Below are 14,350 nucleotides of genomic sequence, written 5' to 3'. Positions count from 1 at the left end.
CCCCTGCCTCCTGTTAACAAAGGCAGGCTATGGCCATTACCCTGCCAGTTGCGTCAAGGCTGCTAAAGAATGTTGTTTCCTACCAAGCTGCAGATGGGGAACCCCGTAGGGTGGCTCCTCAGGGCAACCTCGAACAACAAAGCAACAAGTCATTCGGTCTTTACTGAGAAGACTCCCAAAGTAAAATCTGCCCAGGTAATTTTCAATCTGTCCATCAACACAGCGTCTGCTAGGCTTCTACTATCCATCCAGCTTGATGTCAAGTATCTCGGAAAGACAGAAGATTTGTTTGTTGTTTGTGCATTTTGGGAAAACAATCACGGTGAAATCTGTTGTCATAAGAGAAAGAAAGAAAGGGTCTGTCTTGCTCTCCAGAAAGCCTGGAACAGAAGGAAGCAAGAGGTTTGGTGAACTCCACTTTCTGGAAAAGAAAAAAAAGTCAGGCAACTGCACTGCCAGTTATCTCAGGAAGAAGTCAGGAATGATACTAGAGCCATTGTGTCCTAGCTTTTCAGGAGTCTGGAACCTCTGTTACTCCAGCAGATTCGTTTTTTAAAATGAATGATGATTAGAAATAAAATCCTTAAAAGGGTCTGTGTTCTGGCTGAGGCTCTAGGAGGGAGAAGGAAGGTAGGGCCATCTTGTTCGACAGCCAGTGTTTGAGGAACAGAGCCCCCAAGAGCCGTGGTGGCATGGGGTGGATTGTGAGTGACAGACGATGGTCCCCCAACCTAGTGTACTTTATCCAGTTTCTGTAAAGTCCCGACTTTAAAGACTTTTTGGTTTCTAGGTGAATGCACAAAAAGTGTCCAGTTATTTAAAATTATGTTAAAATGTATCCTTACAGCAGAGCAGAGAGTCGTCCCTCCTAGGATGTGACCGAGATCCATGATCTAGAGTAGCCCTCTATCCACAGCACATGCACCATGAAGCTGAAGACAACACCCACCCCCACCCTGGAGGGGCAGACATGACCTGTCCCAGTACTACGGCAGCTGTTATCTGAGGAGTGTGAGCAAAGGTCTTTTGTTGCTCTTGCTGCGGAAGCTGCCTCTTAACTCTCACGGCTTCTTCTGGGTCATTGCCCAACAGCCTGCATGTGCCAGAGGCAGCTCCAGGTGGGATGTGTAACCATGAATCACTCGGTTATGGGGACAGCTTGAGCAGAACGTGTCTTGCCGCCTTTCTCCAAGGGGGTGACGTAGACAGTGTGATTTCTCCTTATGTAAGCTGCATGCTGCCTGGCAGTCTGCCTATTTAAGGAAAACTTGTTTACTGGGTTATTCTTTTTGCTGGAATCAACTACCTTAAATATCCATTACATTCTGCAAGGTTAATTTGTGTTCAGGTTTTTCAAGGCTTTGGTCATGAAATTGGAGGCAGGAGGGTTTTGATTTCTATTCTTTGGGGACCTCTTTCCCTGTTTACTCCTCTGGTAGGAGTCGTCCTGTCTCTACCTTTGAAGCTCAGACAGAAGGAGGATATGAATAGAATAGCCTGTAAAGACTGAACGTCACCCACTCATTCCTTCAGGCCTGCTGTGTTTACAGCATCCATTCATTCATTAAGTAATTATTTAATGAGCACCTACTCTATGCTGAGCACTGGAGATAACCGCAGTGAACAAAACAGTCTCAGCCCTCAGGAAGCTACCCTCTAGTGGAGGAGATAAGTGTGGAATGTAATGGGTGCTGTGAAGAAAGACAAAGCTGGATACAGGATTAGACAGAGGTTGGTGGGGAGGTGTTTGTAAGGCCTTACAAACAGCCATGAAAAGAAGAGAAGCAAAAGGCAAAGGAGAAAAGGAAAGATATATCCATTTGAATGCAGAGTTCCAAAGAAGAGCAAGGAGAGAGAAGAAAGCCTTCCTCAGTGATCAATGCAAAGAAATAGAGGAAAATATCAGAATGGGAAAGACTAGAGATCTCTTCAAGAAGGTTAGAGATACCAAGGGAACTTTTCATGCAAAGATGGGCACAGTAAAGGGCAGAAATGGTATGGACCTAACAGAAGCAGAAGATATTAAGAAGAGGCGGCAAGAATACACAGAAGAACTATACAAAAAAGATCTTCATGACCCAGATAATCACGATGGTGTGATCACTCACCTAGAGCCAGACATCCTGGAATGCGAAGTCAGGTGGGCCTTAGGAAGCATCGCTATGAACAAAGCTAGTAGAGGTGATGGAATTCCAGTGGAGCTTTTTCAAATCCTAAAAGATGATGCTGTGAAAGTGCTGTACTCAATATGCCAGCAAATTTGGAAAACTCAGCAGTGGCCGCAGGGCTGGAAAAGGTCAGTTTTCATTCCAATCCCAAAGAAAGGCAATGCCAAAGAATGCTCAGACTACTGCACAATTGCACTCATCTCACACACTAGCAAAGTAATGCTCAAAATTCCCAAGCCAGGCTTCAACAGTACGTGAACCATGAACTTCCAGATGTTCAAGTTGGTTTTAGAAAAGGCAGAGGAACCAGAGATCAAATTGCTAATATCCAATGGATCATTGAAAAAGCAAGAGAGTTCCAGGAAAACATCCTCTTTTGCTTTATTGACTATGCCAAAGCCTTTGACTCTGTGGATCACAAAAAACTGTGGAAAATTCTTCAAGAGATGGGACTAGCAGACCACCTTACCTGTCTCCTGAGAAATCTGTATGCAGGTCAAGAAGCCACAGTTAGAACTGGACATGGAACAAATGTCTGGTTGACTGATTCCAACTTGAGAAAGGAGTAAGTCAAGGCTGTATATTGTCACCCTGCTTATTTCACTTATATGCAGAGTACATCATGTGAAATGCTGGGCTGGATAAAGCACAAGCTGGAATCAATATTGCTAGGAGAAATATCAATAACCTCAGATATGCAGATGACACCACCCTTTTGGCGAAACCAAAGAAGAACTAAAGAGCCTCTTGATGAAGGTGAAAGAGGAGAGTGAAAAAGTTGGCTTAAAGAATAACATTCAGAAAACTAAGATCATGGCATCTGGTCCAATCACTTCATGGGAAATAGATGGGGAAACAGTGGAAACAGTGGCAGACTTTATTTTTGGGGGCAGATGGTGGCTGCAGCCATGAAATTAAAACATGCTTACTCCTTGGAAGAAAAGTTATGACCAATCTAGACAGCTTATTAAAAAGCGGAGACATTACTTTCCAACAAAGGTTGGTATAATCAAAGCTATGGTTTTTCCAGTAGTCATGTATGGTTGTAAAAGTTGGACCATAAAGAAAGCTGAGCACCAAAGACTTGATGCTTTTGAACTGTGGTGTTGGAGAAGACTCTTCAGAGTCCTTTGGACTGCAAGGAGATCCAACCAGTCAATCCTAAAGGAAATCAGTCCTGAATATTCATTGGAGGGACTGATGCTGAAGCTGAAACTCCAATCCTTTGGCCACCTGATGCGAAGAACTAACTCATTGGAAAAGACACTGATGCTGGGAAAGATTGAAGGTGGGAGGAGAAGGGAACGACAGAGGATGAGATGGTTGGATAGCATCATTGACTCAATGTACATGAGTCTGAGTAAACTCCAGGAGTTGGTGATGGACTGGGAGGCTTGGGGTGCTGCAGTCCATGGGGTCGCAGAGTCAGACACGACTGAGAGACTGAACTGAACTGGTGGGGAGGTAGGATGATCAGATGGAATTCTCTGAGGACAGAAGGACACGAGATGAAGAGGCAGCCCAGGCAGCCAGGAGAGCCAACGCAAAGGTCAGAAGCACAAGAGTCCTCATGCTCATGGAATAGCGCTGCTCTCGTACCGAACAGTGTCCCTGAGAATTTGGCAGGACCTGGTATCTGACAGTTACCTGAGCAGACCCCTAAGTCCACGAGTTCAAGAGGACTGGCCCAGATCTTGAAATTCCTCTGTTAGTCTTTGGGTTTTGGCCACAAGGGCATATAGGTCCCTGAGAAGTGACTTTTGTGATTATCATTATGTCCTGGGACTAAATTTCAGAGCCCTAAGAACAATGGCTTAAGGGAGTCAATTCAGTATCATGTTGGGAAGGCAAAACCATTTTGCAGCATGTACTATCTGGTAAAGAAGGAAGGGACAGGAAATTGCAGAGTTCCTGTGCTATAGTGGATTATTTATCTTCTGGTGCCTCAGTTTCCCTAATTGTAAAAGATGTGAAATAATACCTACTTAGAGAGACAGTGAAAGCAAAAAAGTGCTTGGGACATGTAGATATTTGACAAATGTTTGTTCTCACCAGCACACTGACCGTTATCTAAGAATTTTATTTTAAAGGTTTTATTTCTAATCACATTGTGGAAATAGGATGTTTTTAAGAGAAAAAAACCTTAAGTTTAAAAGTGTTAATAGCTTCTGAGAACTTGAGCCTACCTCCAAACAACAAAGATGAGGAAAATACCCTTATCTTCTTTAATAAGTCTATAAGCAAGAACCACAGACGTGGTCTGGACCCATGTTTGAATTTGTCCCCATGAAACCTGCATTTTGTATTATCTGATTGTTTAAAACCAGAGTTTGGAAAATAAGTGCCTCCCTAGCAAACACTGATACAGCAGAGTTACTTTACCGGCTCAAACACAAGTGCAGTGGAAACTAATTAATCCTGGAAAGTAAACTCCTGGAAGCCATATTGTCCATAATCAGGAATAGTGTTTAAAGTGAGAAGCAGCTGAGCTTCACGGTTAAGAGCGCCAGTTCTGGAATCAGACCTTAGTGCAAACTATATGACCTTGGGTTTCACTTCTCTTAGCCTCGGTTTCCTCACCTGCAAAGTAAGGATGATAAGAATGTCTCATTAGGTGGTTCTGAAAAGTAAATGAGATCATGAATATAAAGCATTTAATGTAATGCTCAGCACTATAGTAGGAGCTTATTAAAATGTTATAGTGTAACCTAAGTGTTCTGAGTCCTGCAACCTTCAGGAGAGTGATACTGAGACAACAGGTCGAAAAAAGCCTCTCGAGAAGGTGAATTTTGAGTCAAGCCCTGAGTGATGCAAAGGACCAAATAGGCCTTGTGAGGCTCTGAGCAGTACTCGGAGTAGAAGCAAAAGAAACACTAAGCGTAAAGGCCACCCCAGTGTGCATAGAGGGCCAGCAGAGTGCTGGGAGTTTGGTGAGGGAAGGGGCTTTGGAAGAAGATGCTGTCCGAAGGGTAACGAGGAAACTTGCAAGCAGGAATAAGAAATCTGGATTTCATTCTAAATATGATGAGAAGTTAAAGTCTGGAGTTTCAGACATCTTGAGTCCAAAATGCTCTTTGGCTGTTCAGGGAAAATGTTCTAGGCAATTGAATATTGAACCTGGAGCTCAAGGAACAGGTAGGTAGGGGTTGTACTGCAAATGTATGACTTATCAGCTTTTTATTAACACTTCAAGCCAAAGAACTGAATGGAATGACTGAAGGAAAGATTATAGACAAAGAAGAGGGCTGAGGCCTGGTCAGGGGCTCTGACTTTTAGAAGACAGAAAGAAGGAATATTCAGCCCAGAAGACTGAGAAGGAGCAGCCAATGGGGTGAATGAAAACTTAAGAGTGAAATAACCTGGAATCCGAGGGCTGAAAATGCCTTCGGAAAGAAAGAAACTGCAGAGAAGCCTAGTCTGATGAGGATGGCAATGTGTTGTCTGGATCCAGCAAGATGGCAGCCAGCGGTAACGTTGGGTGAGCAGGTCTGGCAGATTGGTTGGTGGCTACGGAATGCTGACTGGAAAAGGTTAACAAGAGAAGGGAAAATCCCGAGAGAGACTAGGAGAGGAGGAAGCAGAGGCAGAAGGTCTAAGTGTATTAATTTGCTAGGGCTCATGACAAAGCGCCACACACTGGGTGGCTTAAACACTAGACATTTATTTCCTCGCAGTTCTTGAGACTTGGAAGTCCAAGATCAAGGTGTAGGCAGGCAGGGTTGATTTTTTTCCTGGAACCTCTCACCCTGACTTGCAGGTGCTGGCCTTCCCTCTGTGTGTGTCCTAATATTCTCTTCTGGTGAGGACACCAGTCATATTGGACGGAGGCCCACTCAGACTGTCTCCGTTTAACTTAATCACCTCTGGAAAGGCCGTTTTAGGAAAGTAGTCACATTCTGAAGTGCTAGGGTTTATGGCTTCAACATGGATTTCAGGGCAAGGGGGCACTTATCACTGAGCAATTCCTTTTCAGGAATTTTGCTGTGAAGGGAGCAAAGGGCTGCACTGGAGGTGACAGGGGAGACAGGGAGGCTTTGTCTTTATTTTGGATTTTTACTCTGGGAGAAGTTCCAGCCACTGGTACTGCTGGTGAGAAAGGCATGACAGAGAAGCTGAGACCACTGTGAGGGAGAGAGGGGGTCAGTACAAAGTCCTCAAAGCTCTGAGAGGGGATGGGATCAAGAGGTGTGAAATGACTTACCCAGATCACTAACTTGTGAGTGGTGGGGCTTGCACTCGACCCAGAGACTCATGGTCTCACCAGCTACTTTTTAATACCAGCAATAACTGTAGGAATTCCCCAGGAAAGGAGCAGAGGATCACAATGGAGTAAACACGATCATGCCTGGACTTACAGCTGCCCCAGCTACCTCCTAGCCCTGCCCTCAGGGGTTGGCCGGGTCCACAGAAGGGGAAGGGGGAGAAGTAGGTGAGGCTCTGTCCGACTGATCAATGAGCTGAAACACCCCCAGAAAGTCCAAATCCACCGCTGTTGAATATTTGGAATCTGTGACCCAGAACTGGCCTATTTATTTGAACTGAACTGGGCTTCAGGTCACCACCAGTTTCAGCCAGTTACATCATCAGCTTTTCACATGCAGATTGCTACCCTCTTTCACAAACCCAGGGAACGTGTGGCTTTGTGATTTGGCTTTTACAAGCTCTCATCACAGCATGTGTGTGTTAGAGCCCAGATGTTAAACAAATCAATCAGTAAATAAACCTTGGCTTCACATTTTGTACAAAGTTAACTGACACATGGACACACAGTCTAAGCTGCTCACAGCCTCTATGTCATGGGGTCTCTGAGTGAAAACACTTCATTCTTTTTTTTTTTAACTGCTTTATTGAGATATAGTTCAACTGTCATAAATTCCCCTCATTTAAATTGTACATTCACTGATTTTTACTGTATTCACAGAGTTGTCAGCACTTCCTTCCTGACACTGTGGTTTTCACCTGAGCAGACAGGTCACACTCCCAGTGTTGGTACACCTCTGCTATTTTAATCATGGGCCAGTTCCTACCCTGAGGAGGTTATTAGAGAAGTTGAAAGAATCTCATGCCTTACCAGTCCTTGCATTCCCCTAGTAAGTTTAGATGTTAGAGAAACAAAAATTCTTGCGATTGTGACTGATTTCTCCAGTGGAAGAACTTCCCCTCCACCCCTGCTCCCGTCCGCCTGGGAGGAGAGATGACATCTGTAGATGCAGGCTCTGCCCCACCATCTTCCCTCACCCCAGTCTCTGAGATTGTTTTCCCATTTGAGCGTTTGGAGTTAAGCAGACTCAAAAATATTTTCTTGTTATATATATCCTTGTACCTGCTTTGAAAACCAGACAGTGGGATCTCTATTCATGTCCTATGTTTTAATGTTTGTGTTTTATGTTTAATGTAAAATATGAAAATAAACATTTACCATATGTTTCAGCTTCAAAAAAAAAAAAAAAATGTAGGTCTGACTGTGACTTCCCTGGTGCCTAGTGAGCAGCTGATGAACTGGCCAAGTTCACTGGTAAAGACCACTCAGTGTCTGTTACATGGGAGACTGTTGTGGAATAAATAGATTGAGTAACCAGGTTTTACTACAGGGAGGCATGGACACTCTACTTGGAACTCAGACAATGAGGTCTCAGTATGTTTAATCCCAACAGCAGAACACCAAATCCCTTACAATTGTTCCACATCTTCTTACCAACCCTTTCCCCTAAATGCTCCATTTCATTATCCTCCAAAGTATTTGTTTTGAAACTACATATGTCCTCCTTCCTCTCATGGAAACCACCTGTAGCAGCAACCACTGGGACTGCTGCAAACATTTGTTTTTGATACCAGTGTATTTTGAACGTCTGTGGTTTCAATTTCTATTTTTGTCCCTTACTGTCATAACTTTTTGATCTTTTTATGCCTTTTATGGGTAGTTTTGCTTTTCCCAAGCATTTGCAATCTGCTGAATGTGTCAGCTACATAAACTGTGAACTAAGAAATTTATAATTTCAAAATCAGTATAACTGTCCATGACTTACAGCTCTCAAGATGTTTCCATCTACAATATTTAAGTTGATCCTCACAACAACTCAATGGTCATAAAACCAAGGTTTCCTGGCTGGTGAGCAACAAAAGTTATAGTAAAAAATGGGTGATTTGAATTCTAGTCTAGGATTTTCCCCTTCCAGAACACTGGCCATCATATATGACTATGGTTCTCCAAGTTTAGCTGAATCAGAATTGTTGAGGGGGCTTGATACAACAAAGATTGTGAGCTCCATCCCCAGCATGTCTGATTCAGTAGGTCTGGGCTGAGAGCCAAGAATGTTATTCACATCCAAGTTCCTCCACTTTCTCCCCTGCCTTCCCCTTCTAGCTTCCCTTGCAGCTAGGGGTGGTCATGTGACATATTCTGGCCAATGAGATGTGAGGAGAAGTCTGGGAAAACCTGTGCTTTCCTAATGCAAAGGGACATACTTGGCCCTTCACCCTTCCTACTTCTTCTTGTTTAGAACTTATATGTAGTGCTTGGAGGTACAGCAGCATTTATGACCAACATGCTGAACTGGCAGGACAGGGAGATAGGAAGAGGCTGGGTCTCTGACAGCCCTCGGTTGCTTATCTCCAGATTTCTCTTCAAGTGAGAAAAATAAATCTCTGTTTAAGCCACTGTAGTCAGGTTCTCTGTTACTTGTAGTCAAAAGCATACCTACTCAATACAGAGAAAGAAGGCTAGAAGGGTGAATGAGAATCTGGGGCACTGCATGAGAAATGGTACTTTAATGAGCATTTGTGAGGCCCTCTTCTGTGGCTGACATTGTGCCAGGTGAATGAGACATGGCTCCTGTTGAAAAGGCCACCATGTAAATGCACAAATAATAACACATGTGAATGTTACTCAACCATAAAAAGGAACCATGTTGGGTCATTTGTAGAGATGTAGATGAACCTAGAGTCTGTTATACAGAGTGAAACAAGTCAGAAAGAGAAAAACAAATAGTATATGTTAACACATATGTGTGGAATCTAGAAAAATGGTACAGATGAACCTATATGCAAGGAGTAAAGATGAAGGTGTAGACAACACGCATGTAGACAGGCAGAGGGGAAGGGGAAGGGGGGATGAATTGGGAGATTGTGACTGGCATACATACACCACCACGTGTGAAATAGCTAACTAGTAGGAACCTGCTGTATACCATGGGGAGCTCAGTTTGGTGCCAAAGGGGTGGGACGGGAGGTGGAAGTGGGAGAGAGGTCCAAGAGGGAGGGGATATATATATGCATATATATGTGTGTGTGTAAACATATATGTATGCATGTCCTTTCATTTTATTGTACAGCAGAAACTAACACAACACTGTAAAGCAACTATACCCCAAAAAGTTTAAACAACAAAAAACATATGACAAGCACAAAGGTAGAAGCGAAATGTTTTGGAAACCCAGACAAAGAATGTTTCCTAGGGAGGTCAGCGAAGGCGCCCAGGAGGTAACATTTTAGCAAAGTCCTGAAGATACATAAAATTGCCAGAGAAGAGGGAGGTAGAAAAAGCTCTATGTACTGCGTTCCTTCTCACCCTTACCTTTAGGGGACAGAGGCTGGCCCAGCTGGGGATATATTGGGACAAACTGCCAGCAGAGTCCACAGCTATGCAGGAAACTCAAAGTTCAATGAACCAGGAGTGAAGTTGTCCGGATTGGCAGGAACTCCTTGTCGCAGTTCAGGGAGCCAGAAATCTGGGGCTGAAAGATCAGAGCAGGAGATCAGAGGGCACATGGGCAAGCGCAGGGCAGGAACCCGATAAGATGGGCAGAGACTTGCTTCTCAAGCAGGTAAGAAACTTAGGGCACCAAACACCCCATTTCATGATTTCTTATCATTCAACTTCATTTTCACTCTCAGCCCCCATCCTGTTAGGCTTGCAGGAAATTCAATCTTAGTCTTTCCTGTGGCTTCCCCCTGCACCCAGGCTCTGATGAAATCCTGGTCTGTTACTCAGACAGCAGCGCCCTGCATTCCCCTTTGCTGCTGTCTCTGTGACACACGAACCCTGGCTGCAGGACCCCATCGCCCTGAGATATCATGACTATTTCCACCAACTGCCTGATACATCCTCCGGTGCTTCTAGAAAGCAGGACTCAGGTCCCTGCTGCTGGCGGGCCCCAGAAGCCCCTCTTTCCTCTCCCCAGGCCGAGGCATCTCTTCTTGGTTTGGAGGAAATATCTCCCTCTGGTCAGTTTCCACTAGGGATGTATCCTCCCCACCCACATCCCTATGCAGCTCAGCTGACTTAGGGCTGGGGAAAGACGAGCCAGGAAGGGAAGTGTCTGCAAGCCAACCCTGTTCCCCTGAGACTGGAGCAGACCCTTTTAGAATGGGGGAAGGCAAAAGGGGAAATGCAGGGAGAAAAGTTTAAACTTTCAATTATTGGGCCACATATTAATGGTGGTGGTGTGGTTTAAGGGGCCCCACACACACATCCCAGGAGGTGTGGTGACAGAGTCAGGGAAAGCCTGAGATGTCTGGAGAATGGTGAGTACCTGGGGAGGAGGAGGGGACACCTTGGAGGACCATTTGTAGAATTTGGATTTTATTTTGTTGGCAACAGAATTCAGGGAAGGTCAATATGCTGTGTTGACACAAAACTTTTTTTTTTTGGCAGTGCTGCACAGCATGTGAAATTTCCCCAATCAGGGATCAAACCTGTGCCCCCTGCACCACCAAGATCTTTTTTCCTTATTTGTTTTAAAGGGGCAGCTCTGATGGAAGATAAGTTGTGGAGAGCCTGTGCTTGGCCACAGGAATAAGCCAGACAAAGGCAAGTGAGAATTTACATCAGGGAGACAGAGAAGTGCCGCCACGGTTCTGGGATAAAAGCAACAGAGAATCTGGTCACTGATGGCCTTTGATGGAATAAGGTGGAATAACAAAGAGACAAGTTGAAGGAGAGTCCAAGGTTTCTAGCTGTGAGGACAGAGTAAAGCCATTTACCTGGAGGTAAGAGGACAGAAGGCAGAGGAGAGGATGGGAAGGGTGACGGGGAGGAGAGAACTAAACGTATTTAGCACTGGTTTTATGCCAGGCATTGTTTCTGTATGTTTTTGTCATAAAAACCTACTTACGAAAGTAGTGGTATTATGTTCATTTCACAGGTGAGAAGGCTAAGGCTTAGAGGTACTGCTGTTCACCAAAGGTTGCTTGTAGAGTAACAGAGTCAGGGTTGGCAATGATACCTGCCTGACCCCAGAATCCATGCCATCCCACCTGCTTCTAAGTGCCCTGCAGTGGGGATATCTGAGTCCCTTGGGAGCTTGGGAGATAGGCAGAAGGTGCAGGCATCAGTTTGGGAGTCTTTATTATGTAGATGGTTCCTGGAACAGTGGGAGCAGATGAGACCAGCTGGGAGAAGCGCGTGGCACAAAAAGAGAAGACGAGGACAGACCCTGGGGAAGTTCACAGGTAAGGGCTGCATCAGCTCCACTGCTGACAACAGATTTTCATTTTCTCGTAACAGACGTCCTGATGGGGCTCCCAGTATGGTGGCTTCATTAGAGAGCCAGGCGCTCATTTTTCCCTTTTGCCATATTCAATGTGTGCATTTCCCCCTCGAATTTACCTCAATCACAAAACGACTGCTTTAGGTCCCGATGGGGAAACAGTGGAAACAGTGTCAGACTTTATTTTTCCGGGGTCCAAAATCACTGCAGATGGTGACTGCAGCCATGAAATTAAAAGATGCTTACTCCTTGGAAGGAAAGTTATGACCAACCTAGATAGCATATTCAAAAGCAGAGACATTACTTTGCCAACAAAGGTTCGTCTAGTCAAGGCTATGGTTTTTCCTGTAGTCATGTATGGATGTGAGAGTTGGACTGTGAAGAAGGCTGAGCGCCAAAGAATTGATGCTTTTGAACTGTGGGTGTTCGAGAAGACTCTTGAGAGTCCCTTGGACTGCAAAGAGATCCAACCAGTCCATTCTGACGGAGATCAGCCCTGGGATTTCTTTGGAAGGAATGATGCTAAAGCTGAAACTCCAGTACTTTGGCCACCTCATGCGAAGAGTTGACTCATTGGAAAAGACTCTGATGCTGGGAGGGATTGGGGGCAGGAGGAGAAGGGGACGACAGAGGATGAGATGGCTGGATGGCATCACTGACTGGATGGACGTGAGTCTGAGTGAACTCCGGGAGTTGGTGATGGACAGGGAGGCCTTGGGTGCTGCGATTCATGGGGTCGCAAAGAGTCGGACACGACTGAGCGACTGATCTGATCTGATCTGATCCCATTTCAGGCAGAGGGAAAACAGAAGAGGCCGAGAGAAAAGTGTATCTTCCCGCTAAGTGAGACTGCTTTTAAGAAAGTCTTTCTAGGAGATCTACTCCATAATTTCTGCTTACATTGGCCAGAATTTAGTCACTTGACCTAGCTTCAAGGGAGGTGAGGCGATGCAGTTCTTTAGATAGGCCTCTTATTGCTCCAACTAAATTGTGGTTCTTTTTAAAAAAATTTTTTTTTCTTTTTCTTTTTGGCCACGCTGGGTCTTCATTGTTGCAAGCAGGTTTTCTCTAGTTGTGGTGAGCAGGTTTTCTCTAGTTGCGGTGAGCCGTGAGCGGGGGCTACTCTCTGTTGCTGTGCTCAGGTGTCTTATTTCTGCAGCTTCTTTTGTTGCAGAGCATGGGGTCTGTGGCGTGCAGGCTTTCCTAGTTGTGGCTCTCGGGCTCTAGAGCACAGGCTCGAGAGCCGTGGCGCATGGGCTTAGTTGCTCCATGGTATGTGGTATCTTAGTTCCTGGGCCAGGAATCAAACCCTGCACTGGCAGGTGGATTCTCAACCAGTGGACCACCAGGGAAGTCCTAAATTGTGGTTCTTTTGGTTGAGAAGAAGGGAGAATGGAAACTGGGCAGACAACTGTGATCTCTGCCGTAATGAGGTAGGCAGAGGAAAGAAGAAGATAAAGAACATTTGTGGGTAGGGCGGAGAATGACGCCATAACAAATGTAATAGTTAGGATGCTTTTAGTTTCAAGTTATTGAAAACTCAGCTCAGGCTAGCTTAAACTTTGCTCAGATAACCAAAAAAATGTAGAGTAGAGCACGTATGCTGGCTGGGGCTCTGGTTTTGTGTATTTTCCTGGCTCTGCCCCCTCTTCGTTGGCCTTGCCTCCTAGTTGGCTTCACAAAGGGTAGTAAAATGGCTGAAATAGTTCCAGACTCACACATGCACACCACATTGTCCAGAGCAAGACAGGCCATCTTTTTAGCACGAGTCCTGAAATTCATTCATTCACTCAAAAATATTGCTGGGTAATGCGGTATGCACTTTTCTAGATGTTGGGGATAATGTCAATCAAGCAGATGGACTCTGGCCCCACTGGACTGTTTGAGTCATCTATTGCTGTGCGACATGTTTTTCCAAAACTGAGTGTCGTAAGACAACTAACATTTGTTATTTCCCAGTTTCTGTGGGTCAGAAATTTGGCCATGGCCTGACTGGGGGACTCTCCTAAGGCTGTAATTAAGATATCAGCTGGGGCTGCTGGGGGGACCTGTTTCCTGCTCATTTGTGTGCTACTAGCCTCGGGTCATCACTGACTGTTGGCCGGAGACATCAGTTCCTGGCAATGTGGGCCTGTCCTCTAGGCTGAGGGTTGAGGCAAAGGGAGGTAGGATAATTAGTGGTTTCTGTAACCTAATCTTTGAAGTGACCTCCCATCATCTTTTCCAGGTTTCATCTGTTTTGAAATAAGTCACTAGGTTAAGCTTACACTCAAGGGAAGGGCATTATCTCAGGGCATGAGTACCGGAAGGTGGGGGTCATGGAGAACCACTTTGAGGCTCTCTACCCCAGGGCTGTATTCTAGTCAGTGGAAATGGAGAGCAGACACTATATCCTATGTAAGTGACAACAAGTGTAATAAAGGAGAAAAATAAAGCAGAATGAGGGAGGGCGTCCCTCACAAGATGACTCTCAGTAGCGTCTAAAGCGGCCAAGGAAGTGAGCCATGGATGTCTGTGGAGGAGCATTTCAGGAGGAGCCCAGGGCAGGAGCAAACTCCCTGAGGCAGGAGGGTGCTTGGCGTCTTTAAGAATCACAAAACCAAAATGGCTGGAGCTGAGTGAGCAAGGAAGGAGAGAGAGGCAGGGTGGGAGACGGATTATGGACGGACATACAGGACACAGGAAAATCTTTAC

General features: G+C 45.2%; 1 long non-coding RNA gene across 4 annotated transcripts in view; it reads left to right on the top strand.

Annotated features, from left to right (window-relative positions):
* Positions 1-9,477: 9,477 nt before the first annotated feature.
* LOC139186965 (uncharacterized) overlaps positions 9,478-14,350 on the top strand; it is a 77,160-nt gene continuing 72,287 nt past the window's right edge. The window contains exons 1-3 of one of the 4 annotated variants that reach the window (XR_011570668.1): positions 9,478-9,991; positions 10,822-11,156; positions 11,524-11,618. This is a non-coding gene — a long non-coding RNA (uncharacterized lncRNA). Of the gene's footprint in view, positions 9,992-10,821; positions 11,619-14,350 lie in introns of all 4 variants that reach the window. The other 3 variants (XR_011570667.1, XR_011570666.1, XR_011570669.1) reach the window with 3 other exon arrangements.

This window comes from Bos indicus, chromosome 14, assembly GCF_029378745.1.
Source record: "Bos indicus isolate NIAB-ARS_2022 breed Sahiwal x Tharparkar chromosome 14, NIAB-ARS_B.indTharparkar_mat_pri_1.0, whole genome shotgun sequence".
NCBI classification, from domain to species: Eukaryota; Metazoa; Chordata; class Mammalia; order Artiodactyla; family Bovidae; genus Bos; species Bos indicus.
Note: the sequence above shows the minus strand (reverse complement) of the source record. Positions and strands in the feature narration are given on the sequence as shown.